General features: G+C 46.8%; 1 long non-coding RNA gene and 2 pseudogenes across 1 annotated transcript; all 3 read right to left on the bottom strand.

Annotated features, from left to right (window-relative positions):
• Positions 1 to 8,957: 8,957 nt before the first annotated feature.
• On the bottom strand, positions 8,958 to 17,148 carry LOC101423738 (general transcription factor II-I pseudogene; annotated as a pseudogene).
• Positions 17,149 to 17,784: 636 nt separating this feature from the next.
• On the bottom strand, positions 17,785 to 19,079 carry LOC101424171 (uncharacterized). The gene is made up of 4 exons (XR_011647086.1): positions 18,982 to 19,079; positions 18,560 to 18,592; positions 18,356 to 18,403; positions 17,785 to 18,191 (listed from the first exon to the last, which is right to left on the bottom strand). It is a non-coding gene; the product is annotated as an uncharacterized lncRNA (long non-coding RNA).
• An 11-nt stretch (positions 19,080 to 19,090) lies between these two features.
• Positions 19,091 to 20,533, bottom strand: LOC139436174 (saoe class I histocompatibility antigen, A alpha chain-like; annotated as a pseudogene).
• Positions 20,534 to 27,983: the final 7,450 nt, after the last annotated feature.

Here is a 27,983-nt window from a genome sequence, read left to right as displayed (position 1 = left end):
CCGGGGTCTCCCTGCGCCCCCAGCATCCGGGCAAGTATCTGCACATCAGGGGGCGCCCGCGATACAGAGCAGGATTTGTGCGACCACGCTGACATAGACGTTTCTCTCTTGGGGTGACCATGGACTCTGGCCTCAGGGCAGAGCTCGATCTCCAGACCACCGTAACTGGTTCCCGGGACCAAGGTGGACCACAAGCTAGGGGTCCCCCAGCACTAGTTTCCCCGCCTCCTAGGAGAGGTCCTTAGACGCTCAAACCCCTGACACTTGTTCCTGCTGCTGCTTCCAGGGATGAGGGCGCCTCCTCCAGGAATCCACCCGTGATTCCCCAACTCGAGGATCTGGGAAGAGGGAGGGTGAGCCCCCCTGGCATGGGCAGGGCAGGGAAGGGAAGGGAAGGGAAGGGAAGTAAGGACGACTGGGGGTGGAGGAAAACAGTGGCTGGGAAGGAGCCAGAGGGGAGGGGCAGCCTCGTGGACACAGTGAGGGGAGGGACGGGGTCTTCTCAGTGAGAGGAGGGGGCTTCTGGCCAGGGCGGGGTGGAGGTCTCTATTTTCACCTGGATGGTAATTACTCAGGTGTCACCCTGTACTTGATTGTAACTATTAAGTGTTGAGCATTTTTCTGTTTTGCAGGAATGGTATAATCCAAACACACCCAGGAACAGAAGGAGAAGTCAGGGTGAGGGACGGGAAGTGACTGAGGGGTCCCCTCACCAGAGCCTTCCTGAGACTGGGTGGGGAAATCAAGGACCCGAAGGAGGGACGAGCGCGGCTGTGTGGCTCCTGGAGGCCACGGCCCCTGGTTTCAGGAGCCCCAGGGTCTCCCCTCTCACCGCTTCCCCCCAGCCCTGGGCAGCCTGTGGTCAGAGCCCTTGGCCACCTGCAGGCGCTTCTTCAGCTCCTGATCAGCTGAGCTGGTGCGACCCGGGCTGGGTGCGGGGAGGCGGCCTCGAAGCTGGAGGCCCCGGAGATGCTGGTTCCTGGAGAGCAGAGGGTGGACGGCGGGGAGGTGGGCGATAAGACCCACCCAGGCTCTGCCCACGCACTCCACGAACCCGAGGGCTGACCCTCCCGCCTCCCCAGATCCCCGGACCAGGCACCTGCCCACCATCCCCACACCAAGGTGGACCTTCCCCCAGGCTGAGCACAGGAGCCCGGCGTCCCGGGTCGTTTCTCCTTCGGGGCCTTAGCTGTCCAGGTCCCCTCGGCCTCGCCCCCCACCCCCCCGCCACCTCCTTGTGTGAAAACCGTTTTTGAAACTTTCAACCATTTGTTGAAAAGTCTGTCTTTTCCCCACTGGATTATGGGAAGCCGTTGTTGTAAGTATGAGTACCTTTGGTTCTATTTAAGAGCTCTTTATTAGTGGAGCTCTGTGGTAAGTTTTTAAATCTGCTCAAGGGATCTTCCACATTTTTTCTTCTTAAAAACGTTTTAAGGCAGGCATTCTTAACAACATTCTGTGAGCTTGAATCTAAATTATAAAACATGTCTTTGGGGACATGTTGTTGCAGGTGTGATCTACTTACTAAATAATACACGGTATAGTGTGGACTTAGTAAGGGGTCCGTGGTCTTCACCTGAGTGGCCAAGTGCTCTGTGGACAAAAAAGTTTGAGAACCCCTGTTTTAAGGCATTTAACTAATCTGTTTCATCCATATAGCTTCTGAACACTAGATGAACAACTGAGTTAGCATTTGGAATCTGATGAGATAAAAGTGCCTGGGCAATACATTTTAGGAGTAATGCTTCCATAACTGGTTATCTGCCTTTTCCTGTTCTTTTATTTTATTTTTAATTCAAAATCATTATTAAAAAAAACTTTTGACTGGGATCAAATATTGTCAAAGTTCTTCCATGTTGTCATGTCTTCTCTGATAGATTTCTTTGCAGACCTGAGTAATAATCCATCATATGAATATGCCACTTGCTTATCCATTCATTGGTCGATGGACACTTAGGGTGTTTCCATCTTTTAGCAATTATGAATAAAGCTGCTATGAACATCAGAGTGCAAACAGCTATTCATGTCCTTGCTTTCAGTGTTTCTTAATATATTCCTATTAATAGGATTGCTGAATCATACGGCAGCTTTATATTTTGTTTCTGAGGAACCACCAGCTAATCTTCTACAGAGATGGCATCATTTTACAGTCCCACCAACAGTGAAGGAGTGTTCCTATCTCTCCACATCCTCGCCAACACTTGACCTTTTCTGTTTTTTTAATAGTGGCCATTCTTTATTGGGAGAGATGATATCCCATGGTAGTTTTCATCTGCATTTCCCTAATATCTAGTTACGTTAACTTCATTTCACATGTCTTTTGGCCTTCTGTATTTCCACTTTGGAAAAATGTCTGTTCAATTCTTTTGCCTATTTTTAAAATAGGGTGACTTGTCATTAAGTTGTGAGATTTCTTTATTTAACATGGATACAATGGTTTCTGAAGATTTTTTTCCTCATTGAGTTGGCTACTTTTTTACTTTCCTGATGAAGTCTTTTGAAGAGCAAAATATTTAATTTTTAGGAAGTCCCATTTATCTATTTTTTTCTTTTGTTGTTTATGCTTGTGTGTAAGTTCCAAGATACCACCACCAAGCACAAGATCTTGAAGATGTTTCCCTACATATCATTTTTAAAATTTTATGGTTCTACCTTTTATATTTAGGTCCTTGATCCACTTTAAATTAATTTTTATATAATCTGAGATAAAGGTCCTCTTTTCTTTCATTGTATCTTTGTTTCTTTGTTTCTTTCCCTCCCTCCCTCCCTCCCTCCCTCCCTTCCTTCCTTCCTTCCTTCCTTCCATCCTTCCTTCTTTCATCTCTCTCTCTCTCTTTCTCTCTTTCTTTCTTATATGACTATTCAGTTTTTCATTCATTATTTGTTGAATAGGCTATTCTGACCCAGCTGAATGGATTGACAGCCTTGTCAATGATCACTTGACCATAGATGGGGGCGTGGTTCTGTTCTGAACTCTAGAATTGGTTCCATTGGTCAAGCTCCTGTGTTTATGCCAGTATCATGCTCTTTTTACCCCTGTGTCTAGACAATATGCTTTAAAGTCTGGAAGTCAGAGTCCTCCAACTTCATTCTTCTTTTTAAAATTATTTTTGGCGATTCAGGGACCCTGACTCAAATAAATTTGATAATTAGCTTTTCCAATTCTACCAAGAACGATATTGGAATTTTTATCAGGATTGTATTAAATGTGTAGATCAGTTTAGGTAGAATTGACAATTAGTGATATTTGGTCTTCCAACCCATGAATACGGAACATCCTTCCATTTATCTAGATTATCATTGATTTCTTTCAGCAATGTTTATGTTTTTCTGAATACAGGTCATTTTTGTCCTTGATTAAATTTATTTCTAAATATTTAATTATTTTAGTTATTATTAAATGGAATTTTTTTCTGACTTCCTCCTCAGATTGCTCATTAGAAGTGTGTAGAAATGCTATTGATTTTTCATATTAATCTTGTATCCCATCACATTGCTGAAATTGTCTATTAAATTCTAATAGTTTTGTTGTGGATTTTGGGGGATTTTCTAAATAAAGGATCATATCACCAATGAATAACAAAATTTTAACTTCTTCCTTTCCTATTTGGGCGCCTTTTATTTCTTTTTCTTGCCTAATTGCTCTAGCTAGAGCTTCTATCACAATATTGAATACCAGGGTGAGAGTGGACATTCTTGACTTGTTCCCAATCTAAGTGGGAAAGCTTTCATCTTTCACCTTTGAGTACAATGTTAGCTCGAGGGATCCTAGGAGACAAGGCTCCACCTAGCTCTGTGGGAGGTCACTCATTGGGGTCTTAACCTCCAGGCTCAGAGGACTCTCCAAATGGATCCAGCCCCATGACTGCCCTGTGGGCCCCACAGTGCAGTGAAGAGTTGGCCTCGCTGCCGGCAGAACCCGACCTGAGAAGGAACCCCCCTTCTGGCTGTGGGCAGGTGGACTTTACCCCCAGGATCCACCTGAGCCATGGACTGATCAAGACCCTGAACTGGGGTCCAGGGAAGGGGGAAAAAGAAAAGCATCCTGCAGGCATGCTCCTTCTTTTGAGAAAGGGAGGCACAGTGGAGCCCAGCACTATAGGAATGTCCCCTGGGGTCGAGGTGCTTTGCCCGCTGCCTCCCTCGCAGAGCTGGCTCGTCCTGCAGTCACCAGGTCTTGAAAAGGCTTCCCCAGAAACATCTTGGGTGTTTAATTCTGCCTTCCCTACATCCAGACCTTAGCAGCTTTCAACAGACTTGGAGTGCTTTTGGAACACACCCTCCTTCATTCTCACCCCTTCCATCACCCCCTCCTGAGAGGCAGAGTTCATCCCGAGCTGCTCAGAGTCCCTTCATGGATCTGCCCTGCCCAAAGGCATCTGGATGTCCCAGGAGCTGTTCACATAGGCTTTGTAGGGGGGATGCTGCCTTCCCTTCCATCCCCTCTTCAGCGCCCCTCCCCAAGGCTCCTCTGTCCAGCCAGGCTGAGCTGCTCCTGCTTTCCTGAACTCTCTTACTCTTTCCTACTTCTAAGGCTGCCCGCAGGCAAGCCCTTCCTCCCAGAATGCTGTCCTCTCCCTCTCTTGTCCAACTAAGATTGTCTCTCAAGGCCCAGTTTAAATGCTTTGTGCAGGGAATGGTGTCACTCAGTTGTTGAGTGCCTGCTTCCCTTGTATGAAGTCCCAGGTTCAATCACCTGTACCTCCTAAAAATAAATAAATGCTCTGTGCTTCTAAACCCTTCCCTCCTGTTTCTGCATCTCTGTGCACACCTCAGTGTCTGCATCTTGACCACAGGGGATGTCCCCTTCCTAGATGGTGCTTTCCTAAGGGACAATGATCGTCCTCTACACCTTCACACCCCAGCCCCTAACAATGTGCTCCACCCATGGCAGATGCCTGTATGTGAGTTGAGGTGCTAATCCCACCACCTCTCTCTGCCCCTCCACCTCCCCACAGGAACATCTCAGGAGTCTTTGGAATCTTTGTGCGTGGAGGGAGATGGGATGGGGGACATGAAATGCCGTGAAACCCAGGAGCTCCAGGTGCTCCTGGTGAAGGTCGCTTCCTGGCCCCTCCTTCAGTGTCCTCTCCATGGCCTGGGGAGGGCTGCTCTCTGGTGTCTGTCCACGGCTTGAAAGAAAGGCAGAGGCTCCTCTCTCACTCCCATCTGTGCAGAGGCATTCGGAATCGAGGTCGTGGAGTCACAGAGCACCAGAGCATCCAGGAGAGAAATCAAAGCGAGTGAGTTTCTGGTAATTGACCAGTAGAGAGTCTTGGGACAGGAAGATCTCCCCAGCTCCCCTCAGCTCTCATCAAAGCTTGCCTATAGGTGGAGATGTGGCCAAGGCCAGCCAAACCCTCTTCTGGTCAGCTTGTTGATGCTATTTGCACCTTCCTTTGTCCTCACTTCTTCTCTAAAAATGACCATAATCAGCCCACTTTACCCTGTGAAGGTTTCATAGGATTATGATGTTATTACAGAAATGGAAGGATTTTTAGCTCTATATGGCTCTGAGAGCAAAATGTGGCATCATTATGGAATCTCTGGATAAGACGCCCTCCTTGTGGTCAGCTCATCCTGACACCAACTGCTGTTACCATGGTACTATTTGGGGAAAGCCTTGGAACTAGTTATTTCATATCTCTTCCATTCTTTTTTATTTTATTAAAGCTGTTGGAGGTTTGCAGAAAAACAAGGCAGGGTCCCCATACACTGCCCCACTCCTGTACCAATCTTTGTGTATTAATGTTCTTCAGTAGTGAGGTAGCTTTGGTGTCACTGATGAACCAGCATTTCTATAATTACATAACTAACTATAGTCCATAATTTACAATTGCATTCAATCTTTGTGGTGTACAGTTTTATGTGTGTTTTTAAAGATTGTGTTGTGGCAACAAATATACAGCATAAAATTTTCTGTTTTAACCACTTTCAAGTCATGGTATTTATTACACCACAAGGTTGTGCTGCCATCACTTCCACCCTTTACTAAAATTCTTCCATCACCCATCACCTTAAACAGTAGTAAATATTTAGGTGATCCTCTTGGAACTCAGCTCTGTGAGCCCCTCCCTAACCATGCCTGTCTTTCCACCCCTCACAGGATCTGATGGAAACCAAGAAGCAACAGATGGAAGCAGCTGTTCAGAGGCTGCAGCACGAGCTGGTAGGACAGCAGTGCCTCCTTCTGGTGAAGCTGAGGGAGCTGGAGCAGATCCTATAGGAGCACCAGGAATAAGTCACCAACTTGGAGTCCTGGTCAAGGAGCTGGAGAAGTGTTGGCAGCCAGCACATGAGCTCCTAAAAGTGAGGGACTCCCCAGCACATGGGATAGAAGAGGGAGGAAGGACCTCCTTTGGGGAGATGCTGGAGAGAGGGAGGAGGGGACTGGGGGTTATTTCTAATGGGGGACTGAGGGGTTCCTGACTCCTTTGGTCCAGAGAAGAAATGATGATGACAATATGGTGACTGCCCTGGTCACTGTGTCTTGTTAGGGCACTGAGCTGAGTCTTGGGACTGAGATGGCTCTCCTAGCTGTGGGGTCTGGGAATGTTTCTTAGTCTTTGTAGGCAACAGAATACAAATAGCACTTCCTCACAGAGTTGCTAAGATTATAAGAACTAATCCAAATAAATGCTCAGTGTGTTGCAGAGATTTTAAAAACTAATCCAGGAAAATGCTCAGCATGTTCCTGAGATTATGAGAACTAATCCAAGTAAATGCTCATTGCCGTCCTGGCACCCAGGAAGACTGCGGGAGGTGGTGGCTGCTCTGGTATCACCAGCATCATCCTCCCAGTTAGCAGAGCTGGTGGCATCCCAAGGCCTGAGTGATAACTCAAGCTCCAGTCCCTGATCTCAACACACTTAACTGCTGGAGGCAGAACACTTCACAGGATGAGGTGGAGACAGGGAAAGAGCACAAAGGAACAGGCAGCTCCAGGTAGTGAGGAAAGTCAAGGTGAAGGAGCTGCAGGAGCAGGTCCTCCAGCAGGGGGCGCTCTCTCAGGAGGAGCCTTTGAGCTGGTTCTTCAAGGAGGAAAGATGTGCAGGACCAGGGAAGGGCACATGGAACCAAGTTCTGCTCTTGTCTGCTTTTGTAGGACATCGGAATCAACTGGAGTAGGGAGGCCAACTCCCCACCCCCGCTGCCTTTAAACACTGCATTTCCAGGGGGACGACTCTACAGGAGAGCATGGGCACTCTGATATACACACCATGTCATTCACTCACACAAACACCCAAGCCCACCACAGGGTTTGTGCTCAAAGAGTCACATCATTCAAATATCGATTTTCAGTATTGGGGCACACCTCCTTCCCCAAAAAGATTATAAATAATGTTTTTAGGCTTTTCCTGGAACATCTATTCAATCTATGAAATGATTAGTACTCAAGTCAGTGTCTAACACCATTTAAAATGTAAAATTCTAAGGGGAACTATCTTCCATAGAATACAATAAATCAGGAACCCAAGAGGACCAGAGATGTCTTCCACTCATCTTTCCCACCCAACTCCCCCTTTTCCTCCAGAACTTTCTAATGCTGTGATGTATGCAGCTTTTAGGGTTTGGCAGGCTCTGAGATATAGGTGTTTTTCTTCCTCAGTGCTCAAGCATTAGCCGTCTGCCCTGGGAGGGGAAGAGAACACTTGCCGTGTGTTGTGTGCCCTCCACGAGTGGAGGGGCTGAACGAGGTACCACTGAGTCAGGAGGTGCCTCTCACCTGCTTGTCCAGGAGTCTGGAAGGGCCTTGGGGCTCCTGGGGAAACAGCCCCAGAGGATGAAGTGCTCGATGAGGTCACCAGCCAATGGCTAGCAGGGAACCATCTTCACTTCAGTCCCCTGCCCCTTGGAAAACACAGCACACAGGTTAGAAAGTTTGTTGAAGGCTGCTTTCCGCCCTGTGCCATACCACCCTCTGGAGGCGAGCAGAGGTGATGCCCGGGTCCCCCTCTATCCCAACTGGCCCCACTGCCCCTTCCCCTTAGCTCTAACTGAAAGCCTCCTGCCCTGGCAGCTGGGGAGAGAGGTGACACCATCTAATTTTCACCACAGACCCAAGAGCTTCCTTTTCTGTGAGTTTAGCCTCACTCACTAGGAATTTGGACTTAACTGGCCACCAACTTGTCTCCAGAGTTAAAATGAAGACTTTCATGAGTCCAGAACCCATTTCTGCTGACCTTGTCAAAGAGATCCGCACCCTCCACAGGAAAGTACTTACCTCCCAGAGTTGATGGGAATGTTCTCGGGTACTGGGGAAGGGCCTGCAGCAATGTTTCCAAGAATTCCATGCCAGGATAGATTACATGATAGTGAGTCATGGTGTCATTTAGAATGCCTTAGTACTCATAACTGATCTTAAGCTTCTGATACACCATGCATTTTATTTGGACAAAATAAAAGTGGAATAGATTCTCTGTAATTCACCTAGAATCCACATGCTCTTATACTGACCTCTTACTACTAGGTAATCCAGATTTTTTGAAAATTAAGATAAAGAAACATGTAAACATGATCGGTTAGCTCAGGAAATGGTTTAGTCAAATATACAGATATTAATTGTTCACTCAGTCATTAAGGAGAGCTGTGAACAAAGAATCATTTAAATGATTTTTCAGGAAGAAAACCTAAAGAATTGATCTATCACAGGTATTTTCTTCACTGCAGAAGCTGAGATATTCTAATAAGAGAAGTCCTTACTTGATTGAAAAATAAACACTGTAGCTGAAGGCTCTGTTGAATATGTAAAAATTCCAATGAGATTCATCCCTGTCATTTTTCCTGTCATTTTCCAGCACTGCTGTAAAATCCTTAAAACACATTCCAAAGTAAACCAGCCATTCTAAAACTGTACTCTGCTCTTTAATTCAAGTGAGAGAACTGCTGAAAAAGTAGACATTTCTAAAAGTAGGAAAAAAGGCTTGTATAGAAGATATTTCTGTTATGCAAGCTTATTACACAGCTTGGGGCAGTAACAAGTCTGAAAAGCTCCTCTCAATCACTGGTACTTTATGCTCAACAGGGAAGAGGGCTGGTTGACCTGGTTCTTGCTTGGTCTGAGAGCTTCCATCAGCCTCCATCATTTCTTGTTGCTGGGACCTCCAGCTGGCTTGGCTCTGCTGGTTCCTGCACCACTGCTGGGCCTTCTGACTCCCTTGGGCCATCAGGTGGTGATTAACCCCAAAGCTTGGAAAGGGTCTAATGACTGTGAACTTGATAAACCTGCAGAATCTGAGATCCTTCTCATGGAGCTGATTCCAGGCACCTGGGGGCTTCGAGTGACACTCCTGGGCCATGCCATGGACCACCATACAGCTAGTAGTAACTGTGGATTTCCTGTAGGGAACTTTTGCAGGAAACTCATACCAGTTGCTTCCTGAACTTTCTACTGAAGAGGTCATTCATTTGTTCCCTCAGCTATCTATGTTTTTCATCTTTTGACAGATCCCATCATCTCATCTGGGATCATCACCTGAAGGAAGTTAAGAACTTCAACTCCTGATGCAGTAGCATTAAAATTGGGTGAAGAATTCATTTTTCTTGGGGAGGCTCTTAGAGAAGGTGCTCTCCTTAATGGCTGTCTCAAACATTTCCATCTTTTAAATGATAAATTTAATCTTGGCTTTGTTTCTGAGTGTCTTTCCAGCCTTGGAATTTTGAAAGTAGATGGTGGCGTACCTCTCACTCTGCAGCTTACCTGTGGTGATACCTCGGATCATGTACTTTTCTAATTTATTTGTTTCTTAATAAACTCTTAACTCCCCTTGCCTAAAAAAAGAGAAAGAGAGAGAGAGTAGGTCTTTGGAATGGAAGACCCTCAAAAGAGCCTTCTCCAGAGTCTTCCAGGAGAGATTTGAATAAGGTGAATGGCACTTACGCAGCTTGTTTAAGGCCAAGAGTTTCACTGATTTTTCCTTAAAAAGACTTTCAACTTTCTCTTTTAGGTCCTTGATTTTGACATTCCAGCCCTCACAGGAAAACTCTCCTACTTGATGCTTGAGGGGCACATTAGAACCCTTAGTCTGGGTGGGGGTCTGAACAGCTGACCTTTGAGGATTGCTGTCATTAGAGCCTTCCAAGTGACCTCAATTTCAGGGACCTTTGAATTGCCTCAATTTCAGGAACCATGAACCAGGGCTTCATGGTCTTTTAGGGACTGTAATGCTTTAGTATTTATTTTATTAACCTTTCCAGGAGACAAATAGGACACAACCAGTTCAGGTGTTTTAACAGCAAACTTGATTTTATTACTCCTGTGCACAATTCTTTCAAGTGGTAGAATTCCAAACAAGGTAGGGCTTTGAAGGGGAATTTGTTCTGGCACACCTCTGCACAAAGGAACTCAAGACTTGGTTCAAACATCAGGTATGGTAGTTTTACTTCCCCTGTGAGTCCAAGAGCTTGAGCAAATTTCAAGTTAAAAATCCCTTCCACTTGTTTTGTATAGTTGGTGATTTTTACACTCCAATCATCTTTGACTAGTGAGTTTATTTTTGGCTGAGAAACTGCAGTTGTACTGTGAGTCAGAAGTTCTGGTCTTTTAATGACAAATTTAATTTGATTGCCCACTTGAATGATTTTTTTTTTCAATCTTGGAATTCCATGCCATGAGCGACTTCTAAAAGGAATACTTTCCAGTAGACCTTCCACATAGAAATCATTAGGTTGTGCCTCAAATTTCTGGTAGGGTAGAGCCTTGGCTTCAGCTACCCACATTAAAAATTTTTTTTTCTTTTTGCAGAAAAGCTGATGCACCATCTTTCTTAATTTAGTGATCCTGGCATACTCTTCTTCCTTTACCCCGATGCTGTTTTATGAAATTGTAAATCTTCACAGGTTGAATTCAGAAATTCATGCTTCTTAGTATCAAATGAAGCCTTTCCTTTGCAAGTAATATCCTCTCAAGGTGAGGAATTCCCTAAGTAGATGGGCATCTAAAAATAACTTCTCTAGGAAGTCCTACATAAAGATCTTCAAAGGGTTACTGGAAAAGGAGATGTGGGATCGTCACAGGAATTTTGGCTTTTTTGGCTTGAGCATATTTTCTTTCAAGAGACTCTTCAGCTTGCTTATGTAGATCATTACTTTGAGCATTCCATTTCTCAAAGGTAAACTCTCTCACTTTCCATTTTCTGGCATTGGTAGGTTCAAAAACTGGGAAATGTGGTGGCTCATTGGTATTCATCTTTTGGTAGGTGGAGACTGATCATCATCATCAATAGTCACGTCAACCTCAGGGCCCTCACTTGTTTCTGAAGGGATGTGCTGGGTAGAACTTTCAGCTGCTGCTTCCATTTGTTTTCCATCACTGCCTTCTGAAGAGTGATGGCTTCCTTGAAAGTTGTAGTGAGAGCAATAGGGTCTTCAGATTCTTCTTTACAGTCAGATGACAGCTGCAATTTCTAGGTTACTTACAGAATCTTCTGTGGGTTCAGTCTTGACTTAATGGTGCTACAAATTCCACATGGAGCCTGTATTGACCTTTCACCAGCTGTTATTGCATCATAACCACCTAGATGTTTCTTCCGCTCTAGGAAAGTTCTCTTAATGATATATGAAATCCCTGCTTTGTTCTCCACAATCCATTTCAGGATTGTAAGATCATAATTCTCAGGGCATTTAAAGGCAGCTCCTTCAGGAAGCCCTGAATTACCATAGCTGACTGGTCTCCTAACATCTTCTGAATGGAACAGGTACCACTACTGATTTGCCTAAAGCTTTTCCATAACTAAAGTAGAAACAGCTGTCAGCTGCTATTCTCAGAGTCTCGATTTCTTCAGTATCCACACTCATTGCATTTGTCTGGGTTATAGATTTCATTTTATGCATCTCTGTAGCCTTTCCTTAAACAGTTATTTTATAAAATCTCTGAAAACCCATCCTTAGCGACCCCTTTTCTTGCTGTCCCCTCCCCAATATTTTTAATGTAACATTTAGGTAATCTAAAGCTTCTTTTTAAAAGAAAATTGTTGTTTCTGAGCTTTCTATTCTGTTGTATCCTTTTTTCTCTCCCTAACCAGTGCATCCTGTTTTCATGGCTGGACATCCAGTAAGCTATGCACCTCTCCTTGCTCTTCTTTTTCAAATTTATCTTAGCTATTTGTAAACCTTTGTGCTTCCTTGTAAACTTTAGAATTAGTTTGTCAAATTCTTTTTTTTTTTAAATTCTGCTGCAAATAACTGAAATTATATTGACACTGATTCAAATTTTATTGGATTTGGTTTGGAAAAAAATAGTATTATTTTTATCAATAAGTATATTGTCTCTCTCCATATATTAAATCTAGTTTTATATCTTTTAGTAGGATTTTGAAATGTTCTTCATAGAAAAACGTGGCAATATGTAGCAAAACTTATATCATTTGACCCAGTAATTCTCCCACTAGAGAAATACTCATGCATGTGTACAGGGAGATAAATTCAAAATTGTTTAGTACTACAACACAATTTAAATTATGGAATGGATAATAAATTGTTAAACAATGCTACATATTACTTATGGGAAAATATTTAGGTGGTAATAGCATAAAAACAAGTCATAGTTGGGAAGCGGCTATGGCTCAATCCATTGGGCTTCCATGTACCATATGGGAGGCCCTGGGTTCATGTCCCAGGACTGCCTTGTGAAAGGCAAGCTGGCCCGTGCCTGCAGAGAGCTGATGGCCCATTCCCTGTGGAGAGCTGGCACAGCAAGATAATGCAACAAAGGGAGACAAGCAGACAGAAGAACGTGAGTGAATGGACACAGAGAACAGACAGGCAGCAAGGGGGGGATAATTAAATAAAAAAATAAATCTTTAAAAAACAAACAAAAAACAAGCCATAGCAGTTACATTGGGCAGGGAAGAAACGAGGGAAATGGGATTGGAAAGATGTAACTGCAATGCTTTATCTCTGGGGAAAGACTTAATCCCATTTGTCAGAAGATGTGGATTGGATGTGCTCAGGTGTTAGGTACACAGCTATTCATTAAGTCCCTAAGAGCACTTGTTGTAGGTCTGAAACATTTTATAAGTAAAAAACCAAAACTAGCTCTTCATAGGGTTTGTACATTTTCATAGGCTATATGATATCTATATGTTTTTTTATTACAATTCTGAAATTTCCTTTTTTTTCTGTAATTTGTTTTGCTAAGTCAATCTGGCTTTCAGCAATTTCGCCACACACTCTTATTAATTGTAATAGTGTGTTGATACTGTAGGGCTGTCCTGTAGAAATTGTCATTATTTTTTTTAAGATTTATTTATTTATTTCTCTCTCCCCTCCCTTCCTCCTCCCCTCCCCCTCCTCCCCGCCCTGGTTGTCCGTTCTCTGTGTCTATTTGCTGCAAGTCTTCTTTGTCCACTTCTGTTGTCAGCTGTCAGCGTCATGGGAATCTGTGTTTCCTTTCGTTGTTTGTTGTGTCAGCTCTCTGTGTGGGTGGCACCATTCCTGGGCAGGCTGCACTTTCTTTCGCGCTGGGTGGCTCTCCTTACAGGGTGCACTCCTTGCATGTGGGGCTTCCCTATGCGGGGGACACCCCTGCGTGGCACGGCACTCCTTGTGCACATCAGTACTGCACATGGGCCAGCTCCACATGGGTCAAGGAGGCCCTGGGTTTGAACCGTGGACCTCCCATGTGGTAGACGGATGCCCTAACCACGGGGCCAAGTCTGCCGCCCATGTCATTATTTCATCTCTGAAAATAACAGTTTTGACTCTTTGCTTCTAGTCATTATCACTCTTCTTTTTCTCACCTTATTGCATAGGCCGAGCCCTCCAGAACAACACTGCACTGTAGCCATGACAGGGGGCAGCCTACACCTGCTCCTACCATGAAATTAATTCACCAATGTCCAGTAAGTACAATGAACAGTGTGGCTTTGTGGTAGACATCCTTATCAAGTTAAAGAGATCTTTTCTGCTCCTACTTTTCTTAGAGTTTTCCAAATAATACCTTTTTTCATCTTCTGAGATGGTCACTAACTGTCTATGGATTTAGTCAAGCCATAATCAGATTTTCTGATGTTAAACTATCATGACCTTCCTGAGATAAACTCTACATCACTCACTGTTGCAGAGCTATGTAGTCTTAGATTCTTTTACCGCAATTTATGCTGGCCTTCTTGGCTGTGCTGCCATGATCTGTAAAGAACTTCTCAAAGCTCAGAGTGTTTAGAGGTTACTAGGGGGTGTCTGGGTCCTGCAGATTCTAATTTAGAAGGGAGGGGCTGTGATGCTGTGTTTCTGAGGAGCTCCTAGGTGGCTGGTGCTGCTGACTTGCCCACACATTGAGTCAGGCTTCATGTAACAGCTTCCCACTTCAGCCCCTATAATGGATTTCCAGGCTGCAAATTCCTGAGGAGGGCTTCAGAAAGCCTCGGTGCTGCTTGTGGGCCATACACAATGGTGGCTGGGTGTCTGGATAAGGGATTGACCTCCAGGACAATCGCTGTGTCCAGCAGCACCTGGTACAGTCCAGCACCCTCAACGCCCTTATTAAACAGTTCAAATTCCCTCTCTGCCAGAGGCATGTTACTTAATGCCTCTGAAGCTCGGTCTCCTCCTGTGGAAATAGAGATCTGGGAGTTGGTGTTGAGGAAAGAGAGAAGGCCCAGGGAAGAGAGATGACCCATTTGCCTGGTAGTTTGCAGCTGCAGGGACCAGAGAGCACAGCAGCTGAGCCCATAGAGAAATGGAGCCTCCAGGATAAGGAACCCAAGAAGTCTGAACTCTTGGCAGATAATGGCAGCCATCTTGCCCCAACATGTGGCAATAGACTTTGGTGAGGGAAGTAACTTTTGCTTTATGGCCTGGTAACTGTAAGCTTCTATCCCAAATAAATACCCTTTAAAAAATCCAACAGGTTTCTGGTATTTTGCATCAGCACCCCTTCAGCTGACTAATAAAATGATGATGATCAAGATGATGATGATAATGATGATGATGATGAAGGCCTACCATCTTGGAGGTAGGAGTCTTTGCTTATTTTTCTCTCAAATTGTTTTTATGTTTTCCTCTGTAGTTCTGCATATATTTTTGGACTGAAGTTATTTGTAAGTTACATGCATTGCCAATATTTTCTTCCAGTTTGTGACTTATCTTTTCAGTCTCTTTTTGTTATCTCTGATAATCCAAACTTTTTAATTTTAATAACTTAAAAATTTCATTGTGATAACTTATACAGAATACAAAATTTCTCATATTAACCATTTTTAAGTGTACAATTACTTGAATGGAAATTAACCAACTTAAATGCATGTATCAGGGGAAATAGTGAAATGAATTAAGTGTCTAACTCAATAAGTTAAAAAATCAAGTAAAACTAAAGAAAGAGGAAGAAAGTGAAATATGAGCAAAAATAAATGAAATTGAATGCAAATAAAAATGTTCAGCAACACTGAAAGCTTATTCTTTGAAAAGATTACTAAAATAGCAAGCCTTTGGCAAAGATGACGAAGAAAAAACAAAATATCTAAACCTGGGGGGTGTACTACACTCTTATGGGGTCACATAAAAACTGTAAGTTTATGGCTCTTCTCCACAGAAATATGTGCATGGACAAGGAACTATAAAAGTTCTATGAAATGCCAGTGCCCACGTGATCCTCTGTAGTCTTATGAATCTGGGTTTTTTAATCCTACTATGAGAAAAAGACAGGGAAAGATGTTTTCAGAAATCACTTATCCATCCAGCAATGCCCCTCTTATTATTTGTGAAGATAAACTGACAGAGAAAAAAGGTGTAACCATAACAGACTAAAAGGGAATGAGTTGAAAAATGTCTTTTATTAGTCATCCACTTTTCCTTTTCCAGCAAAATCTGAGGCCATCAGTGTACCAGATAAAGTTCCAGGCTGGTCCCAGCCCCAGTAATTGGCATCTGTCCTCACCTTCCATCCTCCATGCCCATCCCACAGCACCTGGGCCTCTTCCCACATCAGGGAATTCCACACTTAAGGAGCCTTGGTGGAGGCAGAGCCACCGCCCGCCATGAAGAGGGAAGCTCACCTTCCCAACATGCTTGAGCTGGACATGGAGGAGCCTTGGCCTCCCTGTCAGATGACCACAGCAGACTCCGGCTCAGAATGTGCTGACCCAGCAATGCTGGAACTGTAAAATGTCCAGTGGGCAGGGGCGCATGACTGGCACAGGGTCATCCAGGCAGGAGCAGCAGGTCTTACCTGAGGGTCCACGTCCAGAGTCAGCCCAGTGGGTGGCCAAGCTCCTTGCCCAGCAGAAGCGGTCTTGGTTCCCACAGGGGACCTGACCTAGGGCAGGTTGTAACTTCTGTTCCTGGGTGTGTGACCTCAAGTTCCTGGTTCTGTGGCTTTCCCCAAATAAAATGAGCCTGAGGACCATATTTGTGAGTTCCTTATGTTAAAATTAGGAAAATCTAAAATCCATTGTGTGCACCAAGAAATGAGTGTGAAATCCATTAAGAAATAGAGACAAAGAGAAAAAAATCAGTGTTCTAGTTTATGGAGAACCTTGAACCACTTTATAAATCCCTACCTGGCTGTACCCCGTCGTAGAGAAAACGCATGTATTTCCCAACATCACTGTCATGATTGATGATAGATATCCTCTTTTTCCTTTCCCAGAAAGGACTTATTTACGTGGTTTAGGCACAAGATGGGGCACTGAACTCATCACTGGCCGGACAAGCTTCATCATCCAGCTGAGCCAAGATGGCCTGAGGGGCTTGTGATGAAACACTTGGGCTTCTCCACAGACCCCCATCTCAGGACATGGGGTGAGAGGAGAGAAGGCACATTCCACCACCCCAGGGAGCTGGAGCACAGACATGTGGCTTCCCTGGTCTGGGTCCTTCCTCTAATGATGGACCTGAAATCCAGCAGCTCAGCACCCCCTTGTTATCAACACAGAACCTCTTGCTCCACCCAGACCTTCTGGATCCTTATGGGATATCGAGGAGGTTCCTGTGCACAGAGAAGTTTGGGGCTTCCTGGTCTATGTGCCTTTTAGACAAGGTGCCAGAGTTGTGCAGTCACTCGAGGGTGGTCCATGGATCACTGAGCTCTACTCCAGCCTCCTGCCCTCCCAGAACCACAGACTGCCCCTGCCCATCGTGATGCGTGGCCCAGTTCCCAGACATCCTCAGGGATACACTCTTCATGGCCTTCAAGCTGTCCTCGAAGGTCATGGCCTCAGTGAGGCCTGCTGTGACCACCTGAGTACACAGCACCTTCCCTGCACTGAGGCGAGATTTTAGCTGCTTTTAGTTCACAAGCATTTCCCAGAAGCTAAAAGGGGCATCCTCCATAGTCCTCCACAAATACCAGGTGCAGGAGTGGTCAGTGAGGACTCCCCCAGTGCCTTTCCTAACACAGTAGTGGTCTCCTGGCAACAATGGCACAATCTCCATTCACTTGACACTGAGGCCACCAGGACTATCCTCAGAAGTGCTGCTCTCTCTGCCTTCCCCTCCACCCCCTCTGTGACTACAGCACAATTTCAACTCCCTCCAAGACAAGAGCAATCCAGGCTAAGACTCCACTGCCCACCTGTGGGTCTACACTAAGGTCTGCTCTACAAATCCATGGGCTTGGGCTGCAGCCAGCATTGGGCTCAGGGGAGCTGGGTAAGAGCAGAAAGGTAGGGTAGGCGGCAGAGAAGGACCAAACCACCAGGAGTTGAATAAAGTGTAAACTGTCAATCCTCCTCAGTGTGAAGCCCAAGTGGACGGAGCCCTGACTGAACACAGGTCTGTCCACCCTTGGCTCCTCTCAGCAACACTCAGCACAGCAGACATATGGGTTCTGGAAAGTTCTCAGAGCATTTTATTTCCTCTTTTTTTAAAGAATCTTCCTCTCCTTCAAATGATTCCTCAATCCCACCCAAGAGTAAGAAATTGTAAAAGCAAAATGATACAGGTTCTCATTCTCAAGGGAAACAGGAAGGGGCAGCTCAGTGCACCATGAAGTAAGACAGGGTTGTGGACACTCCACACCCAGTTCTCTTGAGCAGGATGGTCGGTCAGGGCAGGGAACACAGGTCAGTGTGGGGGGTGTGGGGGGCAGGAGCTAGCTACCTCCCCATCCTCCAGTACACAACAGGAATGCAGACACATAGGTGCCAGCTGAGGAAAGAAAGTCTTCACATCCCAAGGAAGGGGGTCTTGAGGTCACATGAGGGGCATGAACAGCTCTGGAATCTCTCCATCACCCATGAGGCAGCTTTGTCACGCTACAGAAGAAAACAATCAAGAGCACGTTCAGGTCATCCCTGTAAATGCTGACGTCATGACCAGCCCTCCACAGTCCTCATGTCCACGTCCAAGGAATCCCCAGGACCCAGGCTTGTCCTCTCAGCCCAGCCCCTCTCCCCTTTCAGGCCCCCCAGGGTCTCACCTCTAGAAGCCTCAAGAGACACATCAGAGCCCTGGGCACTGTAGCTGGCTAGAGAGGAAAAAACACAGGGTCTAGTCAGAGCCACAGGGAGATGTGAGTCAAGGAGTGACGGGGGTGAGCTGCCCGTGGGCTCCGTCTACACTCCCCAAAGCCTCACATCAGCCTTGACCCTCCACACCACCTCCCCCTCCGTCCCCAACTTACAAGCAGCCTGAGCGTAGCTCCCTCCTTTTCCACCTGTGGAAAAACAACCAGTGAGAGCAGGACATGATGTCCTGAGAACTAGTCCTGTATCCAGGGAAGATTCCAGAACCGTGACTGCAGACCTGGGGCAGGATCAGGAAACACAAGGTAGGAGATGTGTGGGCTGGACCTTCTGCCCTCCTGGAGGTCTGTCCTCAGCAGCCCCTTCCCTCTGACTGCTGGGAACAGGGGCCTCCAAGTCATCACTGGGGACATTGTCCTACTTCTCTCACAGGTTTATAAAGTAAGTGTAGTAACAGGCCCAGACTGGATGGGCACGTGTGTGAGGAGGGGCTTCACGGTACCAGGAAGGGGCAGGGCACACTGCTACCCGGGCTGGAAACCCCTCTGGACAAGAAACCTCAGACCCACCCCTTCCCTACCTGAGCTCTTCCTCCTCCAGATCAGAACTGCAGCCACCACGGACACTCCAAGGATGACCAGGGCAGCCACGATTCCCATGATGAGGATGGGGGGTCAGGAAGGCGGTTCTGAGAAGGGGAGAAGGTCAGGGGCCCTGACCCCAGGCTCAGCCCTGACCCTCTGGAGGAGCTCAGAAGGGCTCCTGCTTCCCTAGAAGAGGCCCCCACCTCGTCCCACTTACCCCATCTCAGGGTGAGGGGCTCGGGCAGCCCCTCGTGCTGCACGTGGCACGTGTATCTCTCTTCCTCCCCAGAAGGCACCAGCATAGCCGCCTACTTCTGGAAGGTTCCTTCCCCCGCAGGTCTGGTCTCCACAAACTCCATGTCCTGGGTCTGGTCCTCTCCGTCCTGCTGCCAGGTCAGCGTGATCTCCGCGGGGTAGAAGCCCAGGGCCCAGCACCTCAGGGTGACCCCACGGTCAGGGATGGGGTGGCGGGTCACGTGTGTCCTTGGGGGTCTGTGGGAAGGTCAGAAACTTCAAGAACTTTCCGTTTCTCTCCTGGCCATTCTTGCAGCACTCATGTGACAATCAGTAATAGATAGGACATTTGGGGTTGGGGGCTCCCCCTCCCCCCCATACCTGTGCGCTGCAGCGTCTCCTTCCCACTCTCCAGGTGTCTCTGCAAGTGCTCCACATACTTGCCCTCCAGGTAGGCTCTTTTGTGCTCTGCATCCCCGAGTTCCTCCAACTTGTGCCTGGTGATCTGAGCCACCGGGTCCACCGCCGTCCAGGAGCGCAGGTCCTCCTTGAGGGCGAGGTAGTCCCTGCCATCATAGGCAAACTGAAGGTACCCGCGGAGGAGTCGCCCGTCGGGTCCCACGTCGCAGCGGGACATCCACTGGAAGGTGTGAGGCCCTGGCCACGTCCCCGACGTTAGCCTCGCCCATCTGCCCGCCTAACCTGCCCGCCTCGCCCCCGGCGCTGAGTGGTCGGGGCCAGTCTGGTCTAAACAGAAAACGAAACCGAGGAAAAGTCCCTCCTGTGCTCCAGGGTGGGGGTCCCGGGTCCCGGGGCTTCGGGATGTATTTGGGATCCGCGGACCCCGGGCCCCGCGTGGCTCACCGGCCGCGGTCTGGTTGTAGTAGCCGCGCAGGGTCCTCAGGTACGCCCTGGAAGTCTGCGCGTTGTCCTTGCACACCTGGGTCTCCCGCTCCCAGTACTCGGGCCCCTCCTGCTCCACCTACGGCGCCCGCGGCTCCATCCTCGGACTCTCCGCGTTGCTGTCGAACCGCACGAACTGCGTGTCGTCCACGTAGCCCACGGCGAGGTAGTGGGCGTCCCCGCGCTCGGGTCGGGACACGGCGGTGCCGAAATACCTGAGGGAGTGGGAGCCTGGGGGGACGGGAAAGGGACGGGGTCAGCTGGAGGCACGCGCCTTCCCGGGTCCGGGCCGTCCCCGCAGGTCCCCTCTCCCCCTCCGGGGCAGCGCCCCCCGACCCCGCATTCACCCGCCCGGGTCTGGGTCAGGGCCAGGGCCCCCGGGAGCAGCAGGAGGAGGGTCCGCGGCGTCATGATTGGACCCCCGGGTCTGGCGGAACCTGAGTCCTGGGGTCGGGGCGGGCTCTGGATGGGCCGCGGGGCCGGCGATTGGCTTCTCCAGAACCGGGCCGCAATGGGAGGCAGCCTGGGCCCGTGTCACGAGCGTCGGTGCAGAAGGACCTGACTCGGGTTCAGAGAACTGAAACTTCGGGAACCAGGGCTTCCCCAGTTCGCCCTCCCCGCCCCAAACACCAGTCTCGGGGCGAGACCCTGAGAGCGAGACCGGGTCCTGGACTGGCCCGACCCCTCCCCTGCACCGAGCACTCTGTCACCCCCTGTCAGTGAGGCCTGGTCCTGACTTCACAGCTTCATAACCCCAAGGAGATTTATGTGACCTCTACTAGTACTGGCCATACTAGAAATTAAAATGAAATTTAAAACACAGATTCCTATACATTAATATTTACACCAAAAACTCATTACACGTTGATAACTATTTCCAAAAGAAAACAATGTAATAAGAAGTGTGGATCAGTTTACATTTTTGCAAATCTTTCTCAGCAGTCTCAATAGAGCACCCCTGGACTTTCATTTCACATTCAATCTGTTATTTGGTTTGAACAAAAATTCAGCCTTGGATATAAATGTTATAAAAGAGAGGAGTATTTTTAATAGCCTTTTCAGGTGATTGTTGACATTCATCTACAATACCACACTAAAAACACAAGAGTGTAGTTTGTAAAAGTGAGTTGCAGTCTGAAATCTTATTGTAGAATATTGCATCTTGTGACTTTGAAATCTTCAGTCTGTCTTTGCATAAATAAATGTATTTTGTACTAATGCATAAGGATTTTAAAGTAGCACATTCGCCCACTGAGTTATGTACATCTTCCAGTATGGACACATTTCTTTACGTATTTCCAAAAGGTGATACTTGTTAAAATTAATACAGATTCCACCAGAAAATGTGTAATTATTGGAAGTCTGTCAAACTTAGGGTGAGGGATACCAGTTTTCAAACATTCTAATTTTCTCTTGGGACTTTATGTTTTCTCATTGGCTCAAGCCAAAGATAAAACACTTCAGGGCACATTTCTGAAAAGGATTTCTGCCCAGAATATGTAAAGAACTCTTAAAGCTCAGCAATAAGAAGACAATCTAATTTTTAAAATAGGCTAACATCTAAACAGATAACTCAGAAAAGAAGATACACAGGTGGCAAATAAGCACCTAAAAATATGCTCAGCATAATTGTCATTAGGGAAGTGTAGATAAAACCACCATGAGATGCCCCTGCACATACCAGTTAGAATGGCTAAACTAAACTAAACTAAACTAAACTGGTGGGTTGTTTTATGTTGCCAATGGAACATATTTTCACACCTTTGTTGGCTTTATTTATTTACTTCTCCCTCTGTTTGTTGTTTCTGCTTGCAGTCTGCTTTCTGTGTCTGTTCATTTTGGGTCTTTTTTTTTTTAGGAGGCTACAGAAACTGAACCCAGGACTTTCCATGTGGGAGGGAAGTGCCCAACGATCTGAGCCACCTCCACTCACCATTTGGTGACTTTATTTTTTTAAAGATTTATTTTATTTATTTCTCTCCCCTCCCCCCTTCTGTTCTCTGTGTCCATTTGCTGCGTATTCTTCTTTGTCTGCTTCTGTTGTCAGCGGCATGGGAATTTGGTCTCTTTTTGTTGCATCATCTTGCTGCATCAGTTCTCCATGTGTGCAGCACCATTTCTGAGCAGGCTGAACTTTCTTTTGCACTGGGCGGCTCTCCTTACCTGGCACACTCCTTGCACGTGGGGCTCCCCTCTGTGGGGAGCGCCCCTACATGGCAGGGCACTCCTTTTGGGCATCAGCATTGCATGTGAGCCAGCTCCACATGGGTCAAGGAGGCCCAGGGTTTGAACCATGGACCTCCCATGTGGTAGACGTATGCCCTAGCCATTGGGCCAAGTCCGCTTCCCCATTTGGTGACTTTAAACAATAGAAATTTATGTTCTCACAATTCTGGAGGCCAAAAACCCAAAGTCAACCTCCCTGGTTTGAATCAAGGTGTCAGCCAAGGCTGGCTCCCTCTGGAGGCTTAAGCAGAGAGAACCTGTGTCTTGCCTCTTCCATTTCTGGTGGCTGCCAGCTCTCCTTGGCTTCTGGCTGCATCACTCTAGCCTTCAAGGCCAACATCATCAGATCTCTGCTCTGTCCTCATCACCTTCTCCTCTGGGTGTAGTAAAATCTCCCCCTACTTCCCTGTTAGGAGATCCATGTGATCACTCCTGGGGCCCATGGGGATAATCTTGTCTAATCCCCCATCTCTTGATCAATTACATATACAAACGCTCCTTTTTGCCATATAAGGTAATATTCACAGGGTCCAGGAATTAGAATGTAGAGGGCATTGGTGGGTTGGGAGGCGATTTTCAGTCTGTCACCAGTGGTGACACCTGCACTGACAGGACATGGAGCCCAGGAACCTGCACTCCCTGCTGGTAGGAAGGCCAAAGGGTGCAGCCACCACAGAAGGCATTTGGCAGGTTCTGAAAAGCTAAGCATGGAGTTAACTTACAACCCAGATATGCCATTTCCAGGTATTTGGTCATCTAATTTAAAGACATATTTAGGTAAAAACCTGCAAAGAAATGTTTATAGCAACTTAATAATTTCCCCAACCCAGAAGCAACCACATTGTCCTTCTATATGTGAGTGGATAAAACTATCAATTATAGTCCATTGACGTCCTCTTCTTATTCTGTTGGGATATGGCATCTCCATGACCTTTACCCTAAAAACCCACAGCCCTTGTCTAATCATGAGAAAAACATCAACCAAACTCAAATTGAGAGGCAGTCTACTCATCCTGACCTAGACTCCTCAAAATTGTCAAGGACACAAAAAACAAGGAAAGTCTGAGAAACTCACAGGCAGAGGAGCTGAAGGAGACCGGATGGGACTAAATGTAATGAGGTGCCTTGGATGGGATCCTTAGACAGGGAGAGGACATGGGGTGAAACTAATGAAATCCACACAAACTTCAGGTGAGTTACTAATAGTGTATCAATATTCCTTCATTAGCAGGTTCAAAGTGCCAGGAATATAAGATGCTAACAATGTGGGAAATGGGCGTTGCTGTGAACTGTCTGAACACCTTCACCATTTTTGTGTAAGTGTAAAACTATTCTAATATTAAAAGTTTATTTTTTTAAAAACAGACCTCTAAAATGGAATAGAGATGACATGAAAAAAAATCTACTCTCTAGTGCTCCCAGGTGCTGCCTTCAAGCAGGCTGAGGTGGGGGCTCTGGGAAGAGATGGAAACCTCAAGGAGGCACAAGGGCTGCTGAGAGCTCCTGATCTCCCGCTCCCTGCGCCCCCTGGGAGACTCCAGTGGACTCCAGGGATGCTCAGAAGGCAAGTTCACCGCCATTCCCATCAGTGCTGAAGCCCCAGGTCCCCCAGCTCTGCCCCACTCAAGCCGGACCCTCCTAAAGTCAGAATCCTAGAAAGCGCGGCGGCGCCCACGCGTGACCACCAGGCGAAGGACAGAAGACCCGCGCTCCCCTTTGCCCTCAGGGGAGCCCTCCCCGGGGTCTCCCTGCGCCCCTAGCATCCGGGCAAGTGTCTGCACATCAGGGTGCGCCCGCGATCCAGGACAGGGTCGGGTGTGACCACGCTGACGTAGACGTTTCTCTCTTAGGGTGACCGTGGACTCTGGCCTCAGGGCAGAGCACAATCTCCAGACCATTCCATCTGGTTCCTGGGCCCAAGGTGGACCACAAGCTGCGGGTCCCCCAGCACCAGTTCTCCCGACTCCTAGGAGAGGTCCCTGGACTCCAACGACCCTGACGCTTGTTCCTGCTGCTGCTTCCAGGGATGAGGGCGCCTCCTCCAGGAATCCATCCAGTGATTCCCCAACTCTAGGATCTGGGGGAAGAGGAGGGTGAGCCCCCCTGGCATAGGCTTAAGAACAAGGGGGGCTCCTGAGAGGAGAAGAGAGGGAGGAAATAGGGACGACTGGGGGTGGAGGCGAAAACAGTGGATGGGAAGGGGCCAGAGGGGACGGGCAGCCTCGTGGACACATTGAGGGGAGGGACAGGGTCTTCTCAGTGAGAGGCAGAGGGGGCTTCTGGCCAGGGCAGTGGTAGAGGTCTGTATTTTTTTTTTTTCTTTTGACCTTTTTTTTTTCTCTTTTTTTTCTCTCTTTTTTTTTTATTGACTTTGTAATAATATTACATTAAAAATATATATGTGAGGTCCCATTCAACCCCACCCCCCCACCCCTCCTCTCCCCCCCCCCCCCCCAACAACACTCGTTCCCATCATTATGACACATCCATTGGATTTGGTAAGTACATCTTTGGGCACCTCTGCACCTCATAGACAATGGTCCACATCATGGCCCATACTCTCCTCCATTCCATCCAGTGGGCCCTGTGAGGATTTACAATGTCCGGTGATTACCTCTGAAGCACCATCCAGGGCAGCTCCATGTCCCAAAGACGCCTCCACCTCTCATCTCTTCCTGCCTTTCCCCATACCCATCGTCCACCATGTCCACTTTTCCCAATCCAATGCCACCTCTTCTATGTGGACATTGGATTGGTTGTGTCCATTGCACCTCTATGTCAAGAGGAGGCTCAGATTCCACATGGATGCTGGATGCAATCCTCCCATTTTCAGTTGTAATCACTCTAGGCTCCATGGTGTGGTGGTTGTCCTTCTTCAACTCCATCTTAGCTGAGTGTGGTAAGTCCAATAAATCAGATTGTAGGTGCTGGAGTCTGTTGAGGCTCAGGACCTGGCTATCACATTGTCAGTCCAGAGATTCAAATCCCCTAAATATATCTTAAACCCCAACATTAACTGCACCTCCAGCAAATTAGCATGAAAGTCTTATGAAGGGAGATCCCATCTGAGTCCAGATTCATCACACATAATCACCATTTCCAAAGAGGGGCCATCTGCCCTGGTAGTTAACCCCATCAGCCATGACCATAACTCCCATGGGTCTCTTTAGCCCTCAAAGGAACCAATATCTGGGGGTTGTATCTGCTTTATCTGTCTCTCTGACTCTGTAGAGGTCTGTATTTTCACCTGGATGGTAATTACTCAAGTGTAACCCTGTGCTTGATTATAAGTATTAAGTGTTGAGCATTTTTATGTTTTACAGGAATGGTGTAACCCAAACACACCCAGGAGTAAAAGGAGAAGTCAGAATGAGGGACGGGAAGTAATTGAAGGGTCTCCTCACCAGAGCCTTCCTAAGACTGGGTGGGGGAAGTCAAGGACCCGAAGGATGGGCGAGCGCAGCTGTGTGGCTCGTGGAGACCTGGCCCCTGGTTCCAGGAGCCCCAGGGTTTTCCCTCTCACCACTTTTCCCCCAGCCCTGGGCAGCCTGTGGTCAGAACCCTTGGCCACCTGAAGGTGCTTCTTCAACTCCTGATCAGCTGAGCTGGTGCGACCCAGGCTGGGTGCGGGGAGGTGGCCTCAAAGCTGGAGGCCCCGGAGATGCGGGTCCTGGAGAGTAGAGGGCAGGGCGGGGCCTGGGGGCTGGAGACCCTAGTGGATAACAGGGAGTTGGGCGATAAAACCCACCCAGGCTCTGCCCACACACTCCATGAACCCGAGGGCTGACCCTCCTGCCTCCCCAGACCCCTGGACCAGGCACCTGCCCACCATCCCCACACCAAGGTGGACCTTCCCCCAGGCTGAGAGCAGGAGCCCAGCGTCCCGGGTCGTTTCTCCTTTGGGGGCCTTAGCTGTCCAGGTCCCCTTGGCCTCACCCCCCTGCCAGCTCCTTGTGTCAAAACAGTATTTGAAACTTTCAACCATTTGTTGAAAAGACTGTCCTTTCCGTCACTGGATTAGGGGAAGCCATTTTTAGAGCATGTGTATGTTTGGGTCTATTTATACTCTTTATTATGGTTATTGACCTACCACTGCCCTGAGCTGCTACTGGAGCTCGTAGCAAGTTTTCATATTTGCTCAGTGGACCCTCCATATTTCTTCTTAAAAACATTTTAAGGCATTTAACTAATCTGTTTCATCTGTGTATCTTTCTGAACACCAGAGGAACAATTGAGTTAGTAGTTGGAATCCAATGAGATAAAAGTACCTGCACAGAACATTTTAGGAGTAATGCTTCCATAACTTGTTGAGCTGCCTTTTTCTGGTATTTTATTTTATTTTTGGAATTTTAAATAGGTATTTTAAAAAGTTTTGGCTATTCAAAATCCTTTCTGCTCCCTTACAAATTGTACCATCAACTTGTCAATTTCTTTTTAAGAGGTGGGGCAAGATGGCGTCTGAGTCTGCGTCCCCTAAACCCTAGTGGCCCACACTCCAGAGACTCACACACCTTGAGTCTGCAATATCACAGACTTTCCATCCCTGAAACCACCACGCCTCAAGGTCTATCTGAGGTCCTTGATTACCCCAGCCCTCAGCGTTTGTGTTTCTGTTTTTCTTTTTTCTTTCTTTTTGTCTTGGTTGCTAATATTGCATAGTATCCTGGTCTTTCCTCCTGTTTATTCCCTCAAGGTCCTTTTTCATTTATTTAGTTTTTTTTTCTCCTTTTCTTTTTCTTCCTTGTTTCCCTCCTTTTTCTTTGCCCACCCCCCTTTTATTCTTCTCTCTTTTTTACTTTTCTCTCTTTTTCTTCTTACTTTATATTATTTTCTTTATACAATAGTTGCTGCAGAGAGCGCTTCACATTTGCTGTGTTTCCTCATCCTACATTTCCTCCTTCTTGTGTGAACTGATTTTGGCCACCTACACTATCCCTTTCCCCCACATCTTGCTATCCTCCATCATCTACTGTTTCTCTTACATTCCACCTCCCTTTCCTTGTTCCCCAAATTGTCTGATTTTAATTTCTAATACCTTTGTTCTGTTTTCTGTCTTTTATCCACTCTTGATATTATTGTCTTTCTTTTCTCTTTCCCTCTCTCCTGAAAACACTGGCTTTTTAATTCATACTATATTCTTCCCCATATTCAGTTGACTGTCTCATTATAGGTACTCTACTTACTACTATAATTCTACACAACTTACGTGAGTCTAATATCCATTCCCCCAGATCTCACATTGTTGCTCTGTTAACATTTATTACCAATACTACTTTATACATTTTCTTTTCTTAATCATTTTGCTTTCCCTGGCCCTAATAATTTCCTTCCAAGTGAAATTAGCCAGCAACAAAAAAACAGAGTAAGAAGAATAAAGTGACAAAGAGAAGACAACACATACACAAGAACAACAACTAGTTAATCCCCAAGACTAGACAAAGAAGCTAAGGAACTGTTTAAACCCGTCAATTTAAAATGATGACCAGACAGCAACAAAAAACTACAAACCAAACCAATAATCAGGAACACATGGCCGAATCCAGTGAACAAATTAAAAACCAGGAAGGGGAGCAGAACACTGGATAAGTAATTAAAGATATCAAAACATATATTAGAGACCAACTTAATGAAGTAA

The sequence above is a fragment of the Dasypus novemcinctus genome, chromosome 22, assembly GCF_030445035.2.
Source record: "Dasypus novemcinctus isolate mDasNov1 chromosome 22, mDasNov1.1.hap2, whole genome shotgun sequence".
Taxonomy (NCBI): Eukaryota; Metazoa; Chordata; class Mammalia; order Cingulata; family Dasypodidae; genus Dasypus; species Dasypus novemcinctus.
This window is presented reverse-complemented; position numbering and strand designations above follow the sequence as displayed.